The sequence below is a fragment of the Amblyomma americanum genome, chromosome 1 (genome assembly GCF_052857255.1).
Source record: "Amblyomma americanum isolate KBUSLIRL-KWMA chromosome 1, ASM5285725v1, whole genome shotgun sequence".
In the NCBI taxonomy this organism is placed as follows: Eukaryota; Metazoa; Arthropoda; class Arachnida; order Ixodida; family Ixodidae; genus Amblyomma; species Amblyomma americanum.
This window is the reverse complement of record NC_135497.1, coordinates 184,029,292-184,046,329: the sequence shown is the minus strand read 5'-3', so window position 1 is coordinate 184,046,329 and position 17,038 is coordinate 184,029,292. Positions and strand designations below refer to the sequence as shown.

Here is a 17,038-nt window from a genome sequence, read left to right as displayed (position 1 = left end):
GTTGGTTTCTTTATATTTGTTGTTTTCCATTTTGTTTTACCTGTGCAGAGAAATGAGCTAAGGGCCGCCAGACCGATCAGAAGTGAGAGTGGCCGTCGCTATTATTCGACGAGTTTTATTTTTTAGGGCTAACCCTGAAAATTTCGGGCTGACGTCACCCGCATGGTTGCTTTTTGCATCAACTTCCTAGGCGATTCTTTTGTTATTGACATAAAGACCGAGCTCATGTTTCGTGTGTACGTTATGTGCTGGCCCGCATCGGGACGCGCTTCTCAAATAAATTCGCGCTAAGTTTAAAACTTCGACAAGGAGTAAATAAATAGTCCGTTCGACAATGGGGGCTTCTGTGCCGTACATCGTACTTGAACACAATGGTCTTAAAGTGATGAGAAGAAAGACAAAATGTAAAAATAATTCTCTCGTTGGAAAGTACGTGTTGTGTGGCCGCTATAGAAGTTGAAAAGCCAACAGGCATAAGGGAACTTTCGCTTGAACTCAGAAAAGAGCTGGAATACGACTGTGCGCCGATGCCCGGCACGTGCCAGAACAACAAAAAGAAGCCGGCTATTACCTTGAGGCATTCCTTTCTGACGCAAGGCACGTTGTTCAAGCGCGAAGATAAAACGCGTTTGGATACCGATGTGCCATATTGCGTGCCTGTTTCATAGCACGTGTCAAGCGTTACCTATTGTTTCTGTATCTCTCTGGCTCGCTTTTCTGTTATCTGCTGCAGTGTAGCCATTTTCTTCCCATATAATAAGAAAAAAAATTTAGCAGTGGCTTAGCTCGGCTATGGCAGGATATACGTAGCGTGAGCAGCAATTTCGCTTTCGTTCTCCATGGATATACCAAACTGAAAAACGCCCCGCTATGTGTATACCCCCACTGATACCTCTACGCATGCGCCCAAAATGAGAGGCGCTATCAAGCGGTTCCGGCGCAGCGTCAGACTTGGCTACTGCGCAACGGAAGCGCACAGCTGGGCACGCGTCGGCTCCAGTGCGTCTGCCGCAGCTAACACGTCACTCATCTGGAATGCGCAGACCGGCGAGGCGTGCGCGGCGGCGGCGGCTCCGGCGCGCCAGCGGTGCACCGTGTGACGTCACTGCTCCTCGCGCATGCGCAGCACGGCTCTCCAGGAGCCACGCGAAACTGCTCAACCTCGGCCAGTGTAGCTCACGCTACAAAATACGATTATGACCTCAAGTTTAAGCGCATCATATGTCCGTTTCACAACATGTCGCCCAGACAAGCATGCCTGTAAACGCAGCGCCTGCTCTCCAGGAATGGGTCGACAAGAAGCGTCTATTGTCTTAACCACTATGTGTCAGCAGCCCGCAATATGAAGAAAAAAAGCGGAGTAGTTGTACCCACGCCGAAGCCAAACTTTGCTCGGTTCTATCACTGGCAAAAGCTCCCCACTACTACTGCTGGGCTTTCTCGAAACGTCACCGCGGGCGAATATGACTTGGTCACGAGTTGCTTTCTGTACAGCAATGAGCACGAAAACAACGTCACAGCAATGAGGCTCTGCGCATTTTCGTTCCTTTTTCTTTAAGAGCATCTCGGCCTACTTTAGCATGGGCAACAATTCTCCAGCGGAAGGTGTCGTTCCTACATGCTGTCGGACGATCCCGAACAAACCAGTTTCCTCACCGACCAACGGCAATTCAAGATTAGCAAATTTGAATAAAAGGCCGGGTGAGCCTCGGGAGAACTACAGAATCGTCTGTGCTCTGCAATGCACCACTATTACCGCTATATTCTTTCCGAATGGGCAGGAAAACTTTGCTTGCAGAGTGTTGCTTCGAGAACCACACAAGGAACCTCAATAACTCGGCTTCGTTGGCGTTGTTCTATTATACAGGGTGTTACAGGGAAGATTGTGAATAATTTTCAAAAATAGGTTTTTGGGGTAAAAATGTGGCTTTTGCAGCATAGTATTACCAGTGTTGGCGGACACCAGAAAACCGGTGAATCGTCTTAAGTAGTAAGCTGGTTAACTAATTTTTAATAATTCACTTTTTAACTATGAGTTGGGCGTCTAGTCGAAATTAGAGATTTGTAGCCGGTCGTTAGTAATAGCCATATCAGCTTTTAGAATTTCGAAAACGCGATTCTCCGCGGCGCTGTGGCTCGTCGAAATTTGGCTACATCGTGCCAAAATACATTCGATTTCGAAAAGCATCCAGGCAAAGCAACCATTCCAGTGCACGTAACTAGTCAAAAAAGCCAAATTTTCTCCAGCCACAGCGCCAAGGGTAATCGCGTTTTCGAAATTCTAAAGACTGATATAGCTATTACTAACGACCAGCTACGAATCTCTAATTGCAACTAGGCGCACACCTCTAATAGTTAGAAAGCTAACTATAAAAATTTAATCAAGCAGCTTATTAGTTAAGACTGTTCACCGGTTTTCTGTTGCCCGCCAACACTGGTAATACTACGCTGAAGAGGCCACATTTTTACCTCAAAAAACCTTTTTTTGAGTATTACTTAGTCTTCCCGAAACAGTTTGCATATTATTATTATTATTATTATTATTATTATTATTATTATTATTATTATTATTATTATTATTATTATTATTATTATTATTAATCCTACTTGCCTCCAGAACGATTCCCCATCCACGGACCGCCCGGCGAGAGGGGCCAGCCGAAGGACGCAGCCGCCATGCCAGCAGTAAAGAAAGGAAAATGAGAATAGCCTTGCCCGGGCGTGCGGACGGCTCCCGGCGCGCTGGCGGTAGCAAGTCGCGGGATTGATACGGCACATCGATTCGCGCGGTTCACCATGTGTGACGCTTCTGGCAGTTGCTGCTCCCACTAGCGCGTGTCTCGTGCGGGGAGCAAGCAGTGCTCAGCCGGCTCTGCCATTAGGGCACAATAAGGTGAGATATGCGTCGTCGGAAGCAAGAGCCAGACCAGGCTCGATTTGTATGCAGTGTGCGCTTGCACGCGACGCCAAGGGCTGGTGTTTGGCTCGGCCGCCTGCAGAGAGATAATTAGCCCCGGAAACTCGGAAGGAGCAAAGAACGCTTCCGCGAGTGTTTCGCTCATCCTCCCCCTCCCCCGCTGTCTTGCACACCCGACCGCTCAGCCTTTTGTTACTTCCGCAGCTCAAGCCTGCTGCCTCGTGCTCGAAGGCGCCGGCAAGTATAAACAAACGCGGCTGCGCGTTTTGTGCCTACATGCCGAAGCCGCGTTCGAACGCTGCTCGAAGCTGAACGCACGTATTCACGAGGATGCGACAGCCATTTATACCTATATAAAAGTTGGGTTTTATGTGTATGGCGATCTTCGTTGCGTATTCCCGTTCAACAACGACGACAGCAGTTATGGTTCTTGTAATGACAAAATGGCCGAAGGAACTTCCTTGATGTCGATGTTCTTACTTGACTGACCTGCATGGGGCCCTGTTCATAAATGTGTTCGCGTCTTGGCTTTCGTCCTTTGGCTATCAGGGCCGGCTACGAGACTAAAATTCCGCGCGCGCGCGTGCGCACGCACACACACACACACACACACACACACACACACACACACACACACACACACACAGCACACACACACACACACACACACACACAGACACACACACACACACACACGCACGCACACACACACACACACACACACACACTCGCACGCACACACGCACGCACGCACGCGCACACACGCACACATACACACGCACGCGCACGCACGCGCACACACGCACACACACGCACACACCCGCACGCACGCACACACACACGCACGCACGCGCACACACGCACACATACACACGCACGCGCACACACGCACACACACGCACGCACGCGCACACACGCACACACCCGCACGCACGCACACACACACACACACACACACACGCGCGCGCGCGCGCGCGCGCGCGACACTGGGAGTGCAAGGTTAGCAGGCGGTTTCGGGAAGCTTTATGCGCAAGATCTGCTCGTGATTAGCGGCCAACTTGCTTTATCGCCTCGTTGGTCATCCCGACTGTCATGTGCATCGGCGCAGGCATCCACCTGAATACAACCGGGAAAATTCTGTGCATACGAGGAAGGCATCCCCACCTGGAGACAAGCGTCACATCGCGCGACACGCTTGTCATCCCCTGCTGACGGCGTTCTTCTGATCGAAGCGCTGACAGCGACGGAGTGCTGATGGTCTCGGAGGTGTGAGCTGAATTTGGAGTCAGCAGAACTCTTGCGCATGCGAACGCATGCGCGGTGCCCACAACAACGCACAGATACGTTGCCTGAAAGGGGCCCGTATTCCAGACCCTATACGCCGAGATCGCTGTGACTGCCGCTTCTATCTCGTGCGGTGACGCGTACACTAATGAGGATACTTGTTTACGGTAAACCTACAAGTTATCATTCGAAAGCAATTTCACAGACTGGCAAACCGCAAACGAGTCGTGCACAGAGAAAAACATCAGGAAGGGGATTTTTCTCGGGTCCTGCTTTAGTTTCAACGCTTGAAGCCCCAATCACGCTAATTAATGCAGACTGCACCTTCCATTTTGTTGCCACTCTTGGCAAAAATACGCTATTATAGAGCGACAAAAGTGACTTCAAGACCGTATGCGTGAAGTCGGCTCAACGGCAGCGTACTGTGATGTGCCAAGAGATAATAGATGTGCCAAGAAACATCTATTTTGTACATATTGACATTCTCAAGACGTAGCTGCTTTTCACGCAGTAGTTGGATTCTTATTTCTGACCTGCGTTTCGAGCCCCCGTCAGTGTCAGTTTTCAAGTTAGTTTTCCGCCACTGAGCCACATGCTATAAGGAAGAAATCGCTGCGCCTTCGCTTCCGCACATATTTATTTCAACGGGCCTGCTTGGCATGACCATTCGTTTACTGCGCGAGACACACCACTGCACGCAAAATGTAGGCAACTGTATTCTAGTAACTTATTCATTCTAAAACAGCGCAAACAAGACGAGGACGAAGGAAACGTACAACACGAGCGCTGCCTTGCCGCGCCCTTAGCGTGTACAAAACACTAGCTGGCCCACATCGCAACGGCCCACGCCCATGTAAGCTACGGTACCCTGGGTCACATTTGTGTTCCGCTAGCCGAACCTCAATTTTCCTCTTCCACTCTCTATATCTGAAATCCGAGTTCAGGGAGCTGAAAAAGCGGATCGCACTTCTCGACCGGTGAGAAATGAAAATGCTCTAAACCCCAAAACATGTTTAGAAGCCATATGAGTACTGAGACTGAGGCGTTACCCAATATCTGTAAAAAGTGACGTCGCTATCGATAATCGGGCATACACGAACGGTGGCGTAACTGTCCAACGCCTGAAAGATTCTCGACACAAGTTTGAAACAGCCCCTTTTACGGTACAGCTCAGGGACAGTGGCGTGTGTTTTCTTTGTGCCAGGCGCTGCTGCCCTCTTTAGCTCATAGCGAAATGGATTTCACTCTCCGCATGTGTTGTGTGTATAGGCTCAGCTATGGGTGCTAAAAAACGTGGAAGTCCTTCCTCATTTTTTTTTTCTTTCGAAGCACAAGACTCAACCGTACCCTGTGTATAACGTCGAGTGTGTGCGAGCGAGTATGAGTTCTCTCAGATCATGAATAGCAGCTTATCAATATCCCTCAAGATAACAGTAAACAACAGCTGCATCTTACCGGTACTCACCTATGGGGAAGAAACGTGGAGGATACCAAGAAAAATTATCCGCCAACACTGCTTCAGTGTCCGACCTAAGAGCGTTAGCTAAGGGAGCTTCAAGTGTTTACATCGGTGGGCTCAGCAAATGTGGAGAAGACCGAATCCAAACATCCGCGGATGTTTGCGGAAACATCCCGTCTAAGATATTGAAAGTAGCGCATTTCTGTGAAGTTTGCCGCTGCGCCGCTGCCTCTCGCACATCCTCCTCGGCCGACTCTGTGCTCGGCGCTTTTCTGAACGATGATTGGCCCCTTCGGCCGTCGCCCAGGCAACGCGCGGGAAAGGATCGTTTCCTTGTGTTTTCATTTTTGGTCGGCGCCATGCCCAGGCCGTCTGCCTCTGCTGCTGGTCCAGCTCCGTTGAGTTACGCGCTGACAATTCGAACTCTGCTTTTAGTGCCGCGTTGTGTCCGGTTGCGGCGCATTTCAGTGCACAAGCCGGAGGGAAAATGGCGTCGTGCTGTTCGCGATTGCTCGAGGAAAAAATGACATCAGCCGAAGAAAAAAGTGGACCCACAACATCGCCCTTAAGGACTTTGTTCCGACAAAGCACACCGTCCTCGGCGAAGTCCTTTGAATTTCGTTTTACCTAAATTAGTGTGCATACTTAAAATTTCTTGCGAGATCGTCAGAAAGCTGATAATCTTGCTTAATTCGCTGATCATTGTGCGTCATTTCACACGCTAATCTTTCCATTTGATGGCATTGCTCTGTGTGTTCTATGCGCGTCTGTTGGCGTGAGGATTACGCCTATTATAACCACCTTAATCTCTGAATCTCAGTGTGGGCTTCCGCGAAAAATGCTTGCATCGTCGACGTTGAATATTTTTTTTTTTTGCTAGTAAATACGCGTGCTCCTGACCTGGTGCAAAAAATAGAAAACGTGTTGATTTTCGCAGAGTGTATCCCGTGTGTCCCAGAGCTTTAGCGTGGTAGCTTTAACGGCGTTATACCATCGTCTGTGTAGGGATGATAGGGGATGTTAATCTTTTGAGTGATTAAGGCGTTCGTTCCACTGTCACGACTGCGCGCAACTCTACCGCGATTCCAAAGATCTAATGCCACCTGAGGAGCGAGTCACAGAAAAGGTGCCTTTTAGAACGAGCTTTGACTTGTCGCAGGCCAAATTGTTATGATAACTGCACTGAAAGGTGTTTTCAAAATAACATCAGATTATTTAACTCCGTAGTTTATTAGATAGTACGAATCGTGCTTTACAGTGCTGAATATTGATTCATCACGGACATCTGATGCATTCCTTGAATGCTTTCGAGGGATTAGCGTAGATGAGTCATCAAGAGAATATCATATCTTTCCGCCGCTTAATAAACTCTTCTGCTGGCACCAGCAATCACCCCAAAATTCTAAGCCAAACCGTTGGCCAAACCACTTCTGCAGTAGCTAATAAAGTTAACGAAGAAAACTAGAAAATAAATTTCGTCTCTTTCAAGCAGCCATGAAATTTGCAATGACCAGGAAATAAAGCCGCGGCGTGCGCACCACTCCGAGGAGCCAAGTTTAAAACTTCCGGTCTGAAACCTGCTAACAAATGCATCATCATCATCATCATCAGCCTTACTACACCCACTGCAGGGCAAAGGCCTCTCCCATGTCTCTCCAATTAACCCTATCCTTTGCCAGCTGTATCCACCCTTTGCCTGCAAACTTCTTAATCTCATCCGCCCACCTAACCTTCTGCCGCTCTCTGCTACGCTTACTTTCTCTTGGAATCCACTCCGTTATTCTTAAGGACCAGCGGTTATCTTGCCTTCACATTACATGCCCTGCCCAAGCCCATTTCTTTCTCTTGATTTCGACTAGGATGTCATTAACCCGTGTTTGTTCCCTCACCCACTCTGCCCGCTTCCGATCTCTTAACGTTACACCTATCATTTTTCTTTCCATGGCTCCCTGCGTTGTCTTTAACTTAAGCTGAACTCTTTTCGTTAGCCTCCACGTTTCTGCCCTGTAGGTGAGTACCGGTAAGATTAAGCTGTTGTACACTTTCCTCTTGAGGGAAATTGGTAAACTGCCACTCATGATCTGCGAGAATTTGCCATATGCGCTCCACCCCATTCTTATCCTTCTAGTTATCTCCCTCTCATGATCCGGATCAGCTGTCACTACCTGCCCTAACTAGACGTATTCCGTCACAACTTCTAGGCTCTCGCTGCCAATTGTGAACTGTTGTTCCCTTGCTAGGCTGTTGAACATTACCTTGGTTTTCTGCATGTTAATTTTTAGACCCATCGATCTGATCTGCCTGTCTAACTCATTGATCATAATTTGTAGTTCACCTCCTGAGTGACTCAGCAAGGCAACGTCATCAGCAAATCGCAGATTATTTAGGTATTCTCCATTTATTCTTATTCCCAACTGTTCCCAATTCAGGCCTCGAAATACCTCCTGTAAACATGCGGTGAACAGCATTGGCGAGATCGTGTCTCCTTGCCTGACGCCCTTCCTTATTGGAATTTTATTGCTGACTTTACGCATTACTATAGTAGCTGTGCAGTCGCTATATATATCTTCCAATATTTTGACACAAGGCTCTTCTACCCCCTGATTACGCAATGCCTGTATGACTGCTGAGGTTTCCACTGAGTCGAATGCTTTCTCGTAATCAATGAAAGCTATATATAGAGGTTGGTTATATTTTGCGCATTTCTCTACACCTGATTGATAGTGTGAATATGATCTATTGTGGAATATCCTTTACGAAAGCCTGCCTGATCATTTGGTTGATTAAAGTCTAACGTTGCCCTGACTCTATTAGCGATTACTTTAGTAAATACTTTGTAGGCAACGGGTAGTAAGCTGATCGGCCTGTAATTTTTCAAGTCCTTGGCGTCTCCCTTCTTATGAATTAAGATAATGTTTGCATTCTTCCAAGCTTCTGGTACAGTCGAGGTCAGAAGGCATTGCGTATACAGGGTGGCTAGTTTTTCTAGCACGATGTCCCCTCCATCCTTCAACAGATCTGCTGTTACCTGATCCTCCCCAGCTGCTTTTCCCCTTTTCATTGCTTCTAAGGCTTTCTTTACTTCATCTTTCGTTACTGGCGGGATGACGCATTGCTGTGCACTGCTGTCTTTCACATTAACGCTCTGATTACATTGGCTACTGTACAGGTCTGTGTAGAACCCTTCGGCTACGTTAACTATCTTATCCATATTGCTAATGACATTGCCCTGCTTGTGTCTTCATGCATACATCTGGTTTTTACCTATGCCTAGTTTCCTCTTCACTGCTTTTAGGCTACCTCCATTCTTTAGAGCATGCTCGATTCTCTCCATATTAAACTTCCTTATGTCGGCTACCTTGCGCTTATTTATTAACTTTGATAGCTCCGTTAGTTCTATTCTATCGGTAGGGTTAGACGCCCTCATGCTTTGGCGCTTCTTAATCAGATCTTTCGTCACCTGAGATAGCTTCCCGGTATCCTTTCGAATTGTCCTACCGCGTACTTCTACTGCGCACTCCGTAATTATTGATGTCAGATTATTGTGCATTGAATGAACATCAAGATCGCCTTCCTCAGTTAAAGCAGAATATCTGTATTGCAGCGCTATCCTAAACTCCTGTGCTTTCCCTCTTACGGCTAACTCGTTAATGGTCTTCTTCTTCACTAGCTTCTTCCGTTCCTTCTGCAAGTCTAAGCTAATTCTAGACCTTACCATTCTGTGGTCGCTACAGCGCACCTTTCCGAGGTCGGCCACATCCTGAATGATGCCAGGTTTAGCGCATAGTATGAAGTCGATTTCATTTTTAGTTTCACCATTGGGGCTCTTCCAAGTCCACTTCCTGTTTTCTCCTTTGCGGAAGAACGTATTCATGATCCGTAAATTATTTCTATCCGCGAATTCGACTAATAACTCTCCCCTGTTATTTCTAGAGCCTATCCCATAGTCACCTACCGCGTGGTCGTCAGCCTGCTTCTTGCCCACCTTCGCATTGAAGTCGCCCACCAGTACAGTGTACTGCGATTTTAGTTTATTCATTGCCGATTCTACGTCTTCATAGAAACTTTCAACGGTGTGGTCATCATTTCTGGATGTGGGTGCGTAGGCCTGCACCACATTCAGCTTATACCTCCTATTCAGCCTAATTACTATAGCTGCTACCCTCTCGTTAATACTGTAGAACACCTCTACGTTGCCAGCTATATCCTTATTAATGAGGAATCCCACACCTAGTTCTCGTCTATCCTCTAATCCGCGATAGCACAGTATGTGTCCGTCCTTTAGTATTGTATACGCCTCACCTGTCCTCCTAACTTCGCTAAGCCCTATCACATCCCATTTAATTCCCGCTAGTTCCTCGAACAGCACTGCTAAGCTAGCCTCACTAGCTAAAGTTCTAGCGTTAAACGTTGCCAGGTTCAGATTCCAATGGCGGCCTGTCCGGAGCCAGAGATTCTTAGCACCCTCCGCTGCGTCACAGGTCTGACCGCCGTCGTGGTCAGTTTCTCCGCAGCCGCTGGGGACTGAAAGCCGAGGGTTAATTGGTTTGATCATTGATGGTTGTGGCCAAGTACTACTCCAGGGTGACCAAATCCTGCTCTGGTGAGAGAGTGCGTTGTCGGTTCTGGTCACCGAGATCAGGCCGCACTCCAGGCCTAGTTATGCAATTCCATCGACACGCGGATTTTTTTTTTTGAAACCCGGTGGAGAATTGCGCGGCATCAGGATTTGAACCCCGGTCCTCTTGCACGCGAGGCGGATGTTCTACCTCTACGTCATCGCTGCATTGTTACAACAACCATGTGAACCCCCAGCTGACCCAGCGATGCTTCACCGTCACGTCGACGGCGCAGAAGGGAACACTGATCAGTGACGTTCCCTTGCTTATGGATTCAAACTCGAGCGCGAGATTCTGCGACGGTGTGACAGCCTGCGCATGATATCAGACACATTTATCATAGCGCGTACCGCTACTGCTTACCGCCAACCATCGCCCGTCGCTCCTAGCGTGCTGGTTGGCCACGGCGAGCAAGGAGCGCGCGCTGTTGACGGGAACGTGGTGCCACCATCCGGTGATTCTCCATAAACTGACGATGCGAACTGTCTGCTAAATGTGAAACGAACGCATCCTTCCTTGGGACCGAAACGAACGCTTATAGAGTGTAATGGCTCGATCGGATCGATTCCGCAAAGCCGCTCTCAGATACATAGAGAGTAGCAATAAGTGTTTAGTGCTAGGTCGTAGTATGTTTACAGAGAGGCACAAAGTCCTTCTATGCAAAAAGTAGCCAGTGCCTCTGGTGGCGTGTTTTTGTTTTACTTGATTTAAAGTGCTTTTATCTAGGGCAAACAAGCTGATTTTTTAATGTAATATATAAAACACAAAAACTTGACAAAACGTATCTGTAGTTATTAACGCAATTTGCAGTATATTTACTGTTTGTCCCATCATCAAGCTCGCACTAAGTGATGTCATATCCGCTGCTAAAAACCGCCACTGTATGGTGACACCGTCAGCGCCAGAAATTTGTTTTTGCGAGCTAATTAAAATATTAAAAACCACAGTATACGCGGCATGACCGATGCTAATAGCATCACTATAACTCATTTTATGCAACCAACAGGCAAAACAATGCACTGAAAATGTGTTTCGGGGCCCCTTTAAGCTTAGTCTTTAGGAGTGGGACGCGACAGTGTGTTGCAGCGTTGCCAAGGGGTCCACGGAATGCCATCGCCCGTTCGGCGCGACGCCTTGCCCGATGGACGAAACGCTCTAGTGTCTAGTGTGGAGCAATAATAATAATAATAATAATAATAATAATTGGTTTTGGGGGAAAGGAAATGGCGCAGCATCTGTCTCACATATCGGCGGACACCTGAACCGCGCCGTAAGGGAATGGGACAAAGGAGGGAGTGAAAGAAGAAAGGAAGAAAGATGTCGTAGTGGAGGGCTCCGGAACAATTGCGACCACCTGGGGATCCCCAACGCGCACTGGCATCGCACAGCACACGGGCGCCCCAGCGCCCCGCCTCGACAAAAACGCAGCCGCCGCGGTCGGGTTCGAACCCGGGAACTCCGGATCAGCAGCCGAGTGCCCTAACCACTGAGCCACCGCGGCAGGTCTAGTGTGGAGCAGCGTCTGTGTTTTTGAGATGCCTCCAGAGACTCCGAGCGTTTCGTCCATCGGGCAAGGCGTCGCGCCGAACGGGCTATGACATTCCGTGGACCCCTTGGCAACGCTACAACAAACTGTCGCGTCCCACTCTTAAAGACGAAGCTTAATCGTCCTCAAATTTTTGTAGCGTGAGCTGCACTGGCCGATGTTGAGCAGTCTCGCGTAGTCTTGGAGAGCCGTGCTGCGCATGCGCGAGGAGCAGTGACGTCACACGGCGCACAGCTGGCGCGCAGGAGCCACCGCCGCCGCGCGCGCCTCGCCGATCTGCGCATTCCATAGGAGTGACGTCATAGCCGCGGCCACGGAGCAAGTCATCCTCCGTGGCCGCGGCAGACGCACTGGCACGTGCCCAGCTGTGCGCCTCCGTTGCGCAGTAGCCAAGTCTGACGCTGCGTCGGAGCCGCTTGATAGCGCCTCTCATTTTGTGGGCATGCGCAGAGGTATCAGTGGGGGTATACATATAGGGGGGGGGGGTTGCTGGTGTGGTATATCCATGGAGAAGGAGAGCGAAATTGCTGCTCAGCGTAGCTCACGCTACGTAGCTCACATACGTGGCTCACGCTATGTACGTCCTGGCATAGCCGACCTAAGCCACTGCTAATTTTTTAGTCCGAAAGTATTATATGTACCGCTGTACAGCTCTCGCGTGACATCAGTAGCAGACCATAAGATAGTGGCACACATATACCGCTACTTTTTAGCGAATAAAGATGAACCCAGTGTGTGTGTTTCCTACCTGCCCAAATTTATATGTTCGATAAGCGACGCCAGTGTTCGGGATAAAGACGGCGCAATTAGTTCGACAGAGTAACTGGTTCTTTTTTTGGATTAGAGAATTAGGCCTCGCCAAACGGGCAAGGCCTTTCAAAAATTCGCCTATAAGCTCATTGGAGTGCCTCTCCCCACGGTAACCTTTAGTAAAAGGCGAAAGATTAGTACGTACATGAGGTGAGGACTGAGCGTTGTAATCAAAACGGGCGCATAGCAGACCCCATTATCGACGAGGTGCCAATGTATCCCAGTAACTTCATTGAATCGAACATACCCATCGGGGGAATACTGCGCGACTCGGTTGAGGTCTTGCAAAGTCTGATTTTTTGTCTTCTGTAGCACAGAAGTTCTACTGAGAATTTGTTTGCACCCGCTCTTTCGTTTGATGAAATTCGTTTCGGCTTGCGCATTCTTATTGCGATTGACTGATGGTTGTGGTTCGCGGCGCTTGCGCCACCTATCGAACAAAGCGGGCATCAAACCAGGCGCATCTACACTACGGCACCTCTTTCTCCCTTTCTTCTTTCGTTCCTTCCTTTATCCCTTCCCTTACGCCGCGGTTCGGGTGCCCACCGTGATATGTGAGACAGTTACTGCGTCCTTTCCTCAGAAAACGAATTTTCAATTTTTTTTCCAATTCACTGACACGCACATATGACCGTTGCGGGGTAGTCACTGGAAAATGCATCCAATGACCCTACTGCTGTACCCGCCGCGGTGGCTCAGTGGTTACATATCCCTATCGAAAGAACAACAAACTGCCTGGACACAGCTCCGGGCTCGCACATTCCCTTCACCGGCTTTGTTAGCCCTTATCCGCCCCAGGCCAATACAGGCCCCAATGCTCTCTTTGTGGGTTTCCGAGAGCCAACTTTTACCACATTTTGTATCTCTGCCGAGAATTCCAACCACCTGGAACCTCACGTACAAAGAGGGTTGGGAGATCGCGGTCTCCAGCTCCGAACCAGCCTCACAAAGGCGGCTGGTAAAGTGGGCTGGAGCTGTCGCCGCACGTCATGGACTGTTGGCCACCACCCGGGATCAAGAGCCAGACCAACCCTAGGAAGTAACTCATCCATAAGGCTCATCACTAAAGTTTTCACCTACCTACCTACCTCAGTGGCTAGGGTGCTCGGCTACTGATACGGAGTACCCGGGTTCGAACCCAACCACGGTGGCCGCGTTTCGATGGAGGCGAAACGCCAAGGCGCCCGTGTGCCGTGCGACGCCAGTGCACATCAAAGATCCTCAGGTAGTCGAAATCACTCCGGTGCCCTCCAATACGGCACCTGTTTCTTCCTTTCTGCTCTTAGTCCCTTCCTTATCCCCTCCCACACGGCGCGGTTCAGGTGTCCGCCGATATGTGAGACAGACACTGCGCCATTTCCTTTCGCGAAAAACCAATTTTCATTCACTGTGTATGTCCAAGGAGTTATGTGCTGGTCTGTTAACTAGTGACTCTACTGTTAGCCACTATTCGTGACCGGGAGGCTGGTAGGGCTGCTCAGAGTTGGTTCAAGCTGGTTTGTACGAAATCTTTTAATATTTGGAAATATTGTGTCTAAATATTTTTCCTTTATTGAAGAGCTGCGGGTCACCCTATGGCCAAAGTCCCAGTCCGATGCAGTGCTGGGCAGTTTTCACATTTTATTAAACAATGGCCGAAGGCCAACTCAGTTTTACGTGCCGCGCGTACTCATTCCAAGAAGTCCTTCTAAATTTATTTTTAACTGTGCTACTTCCCCCCCCCCCCCCCGTGTTCCACTGAATTCCCGGACTCTGTCGGGACTCCTGTACCGAATCCGCTTGCCACATAAGCGGACATTACAGCATATCTGCGCCTCAGTAGGTAGACGTTCCCAGAGCCTGCCAAGGGTCTGGATAGAACTGAGGAACGACACCTCAGAAGGCTGCAAACGGGGTCGTTTCTAAGCTCTGCGGTTCTAAACCACAGAAACCCAACTTTTTCGGGGTACTGTAAATTTTGTGAGATGTTAATGCATAACGCGCATTAAAAAAATTTCTCAGCATTTTCGCAGCCGCTCGCTCGCTCGCTCGCTCGCTCACTCACTCACTCACTCACTCACTCACTCACTCACTCACTCACTCACTCACTCACTCACTCACTCACTCACTCACTCACTCACTCACTCACTCACTCACTCACTCACTCACTCACTCACTCACTCACTCACTCGTGAAATGACATCTTTACCTAAATTACCGCAATCTTTAGCTCACTCGATTGCAAAGGAACAGTGTAATAAATTGTATTTCCGCGAAAATGTAGTGCTAGGTCAAACCTGCATCTAGCGGAGCGTCAGTGTGCTGAAAAATATTGAATATACAAAAGTAACGCAAATCTTAGGCTAATAAAAACTCTGCCGGATTGAGGAGCACGGAGTGCGGTTTGAATGTTCATGCCGCAGGCGCTCACGTTTAGTGCTTTCATTGCTCGAACGAGAAGGTGATAAATGTGGCTCGTGGTAGAGTCACGCATGTCGCGTCACTTTTTAGTGGTTGTGTTTAATAATAGGGCGTGAAAAAAAGCGTAAACTTCGGAGCGCTCATGTGTGCCAGCGAACACATCGGGCCGGCGAGCGCGCGATGGCCTGCGAAGCGTGCCGTGCGCAGCGCGCGCAGCCGGCGGACGCGGATAATCGAGGAGGAAAACGCGGGGAGTGGAGGAGAGTGTCGCCACTTTCAATATCAAGGGACTTTACTTGGATGGATGGATGGATGGATGGATGGATGGATGGATGGATGGATGGATGGATGGATGGATGGATGGATGGATGGATGGATGGATGGATACGGCTGAACCCTTTAAATCGGGCGGTGGCTCAAGCCACCTAGCCATGACTTCTAAGATAACAAGCAGCGCCTTCTACCTCATTTATTTCGCACTACAATTTCGATTTACAGACACCTTCGCTATATCCGGCATGCTTCCTCGTTATATCAGTTGATATATTTTATAAACGTGTGCATCACAACACGACGAATCGTTTGACACCAACTGGAACCCTATGCGACAAACGGTTCGGCCGAATGGCCGTCTGAATGTCCTCGGAATGCACGGTTTGGGGGCGGAAAGGTCGTCGGTGCGAATCCCACAGTTATTTTGGGCTTCATTTCAATTAGTATTCTTATCCTCAAAAACATGCTAAGTCATTTGACACCAGTCTGAACATTCTGCGTTAAACGGGCGGCCCCCAAATTTTATGCAAATGGTGGTCCCGGGGAGGAGGGGGGCCCTACTTCATTGCCCGCTTTACTGGCACATATATAATGTATCGGAAGGATAGGTATCAAGTGAGGTGCTACGCGCCCACGTTTGCGATATGATATAGCGTGGTCACGTGGTAACTGTTTTGGTCAATTTGCCCGTCATTGCAGACAGACGTGTCCTTGACAAACGTAAGTATTAAGAGTTAAAGCTCTTAAAATGATTCAACCTAAGTTACAGACAACGCAGCTAGCTGTGGAAAGAAGAATGATAGGTGTAACGTTAAGGGACCGGAAGCGGGCAGGGTGGCTGTGGGAACAAACGCCTGTTAATGTCATCCTAATCGAAATCAAGAGGAAAAAAAGGGCTTGGGCAGGGCATGTAATGCGAAGGCAAGATAACCGCTGGTCCTTAAGGATCGCGGAATGGATTCAAAGATAAGGCAAGCGTAGCAGAGGGCGGCAGAAAGTTAGGTGGGTGGTTAAGATTAAGACGTTTGCGAGAATACGGTGGCCGCAGCTGGCAAAGGACAGGGTTGATTGGAGAGACGTGTGAGAGGCCTTTGCCCTGCAGTGGGCGTTGTCAGGCTGGTGGTGATGATGGTGTGCGAGCGTGTGCGTGCGTAAGTGTGCTTATGTGCAGTAGTAGCCTTTGCTGGCGTATATATGCACCCCTTAACAAGTTTTTCAGCTAATGACACGTCGTGTTCTACTTGCCCTGTGCGTAGCCAGGCACACACCCATTACATAATGTGTCACTCTTGCAAATTTATATAATCTGTCCCCCTTTCATGAAGGCAATGATGCCCGCGTTGGTAAACTATCCAAATAATTGGGCAGACGTTTACCCTTGTGGCAATGCGAATTTCAGCGACAGGTGTGGTTATGCGAAACGCCGATACCAGTCGTAGTGCTATGTAATAATACTAAGTGTGGGGGCCAGTTTAGGGCAGGAGGTGAGAGGTAGGGGTGTAAGGGGTGTAGGATTGGCATTAGTCTTGCATGGGACCGTGCGTCACGCGCGCTACCTTGCGCCAGGCACGGTTACGCTCTATCCTTCAACATATAGGGCGGGCACCTGGCGGGAAGGCTCGTGACGCTACGAGTGACATCATAGTGCTCGGACCAATCAGCGTGGTGCGTTTCAATGAAGATACCATGTTCTTACGAATAAGTGTGGCGCGTTGTGCCTGTCGCGTTAC

At 49.0% G+C, this 17,038-nt stretch overlaps 1 protein-coding gene and 1 non-coding gene across 2 annotated transcripts in view; one reads left to right on the top strand and one right to left on the bottom strand.

Moving 5' to 3' along the window:
* LOC144114330 (neuropilin and tolloid-like protein 1) overlaps positions 1-17,038 on the top strand; it is a 328,075-nt gene that overhangs the window by 228,170 nt on the left and 82,867 nt on the right. The gene's annotated exons all lie outside the window — the stretch shown is intronic.
* Positions 12,678-12,800, bottom strand: LOC144116852 (U5 spliceosomal RNA). Its single transcript, XR_013311974.1, has one exon. It is a non-coding gene; the product is annotated as a U5 spliceosomal RNA (small nuclear RNA).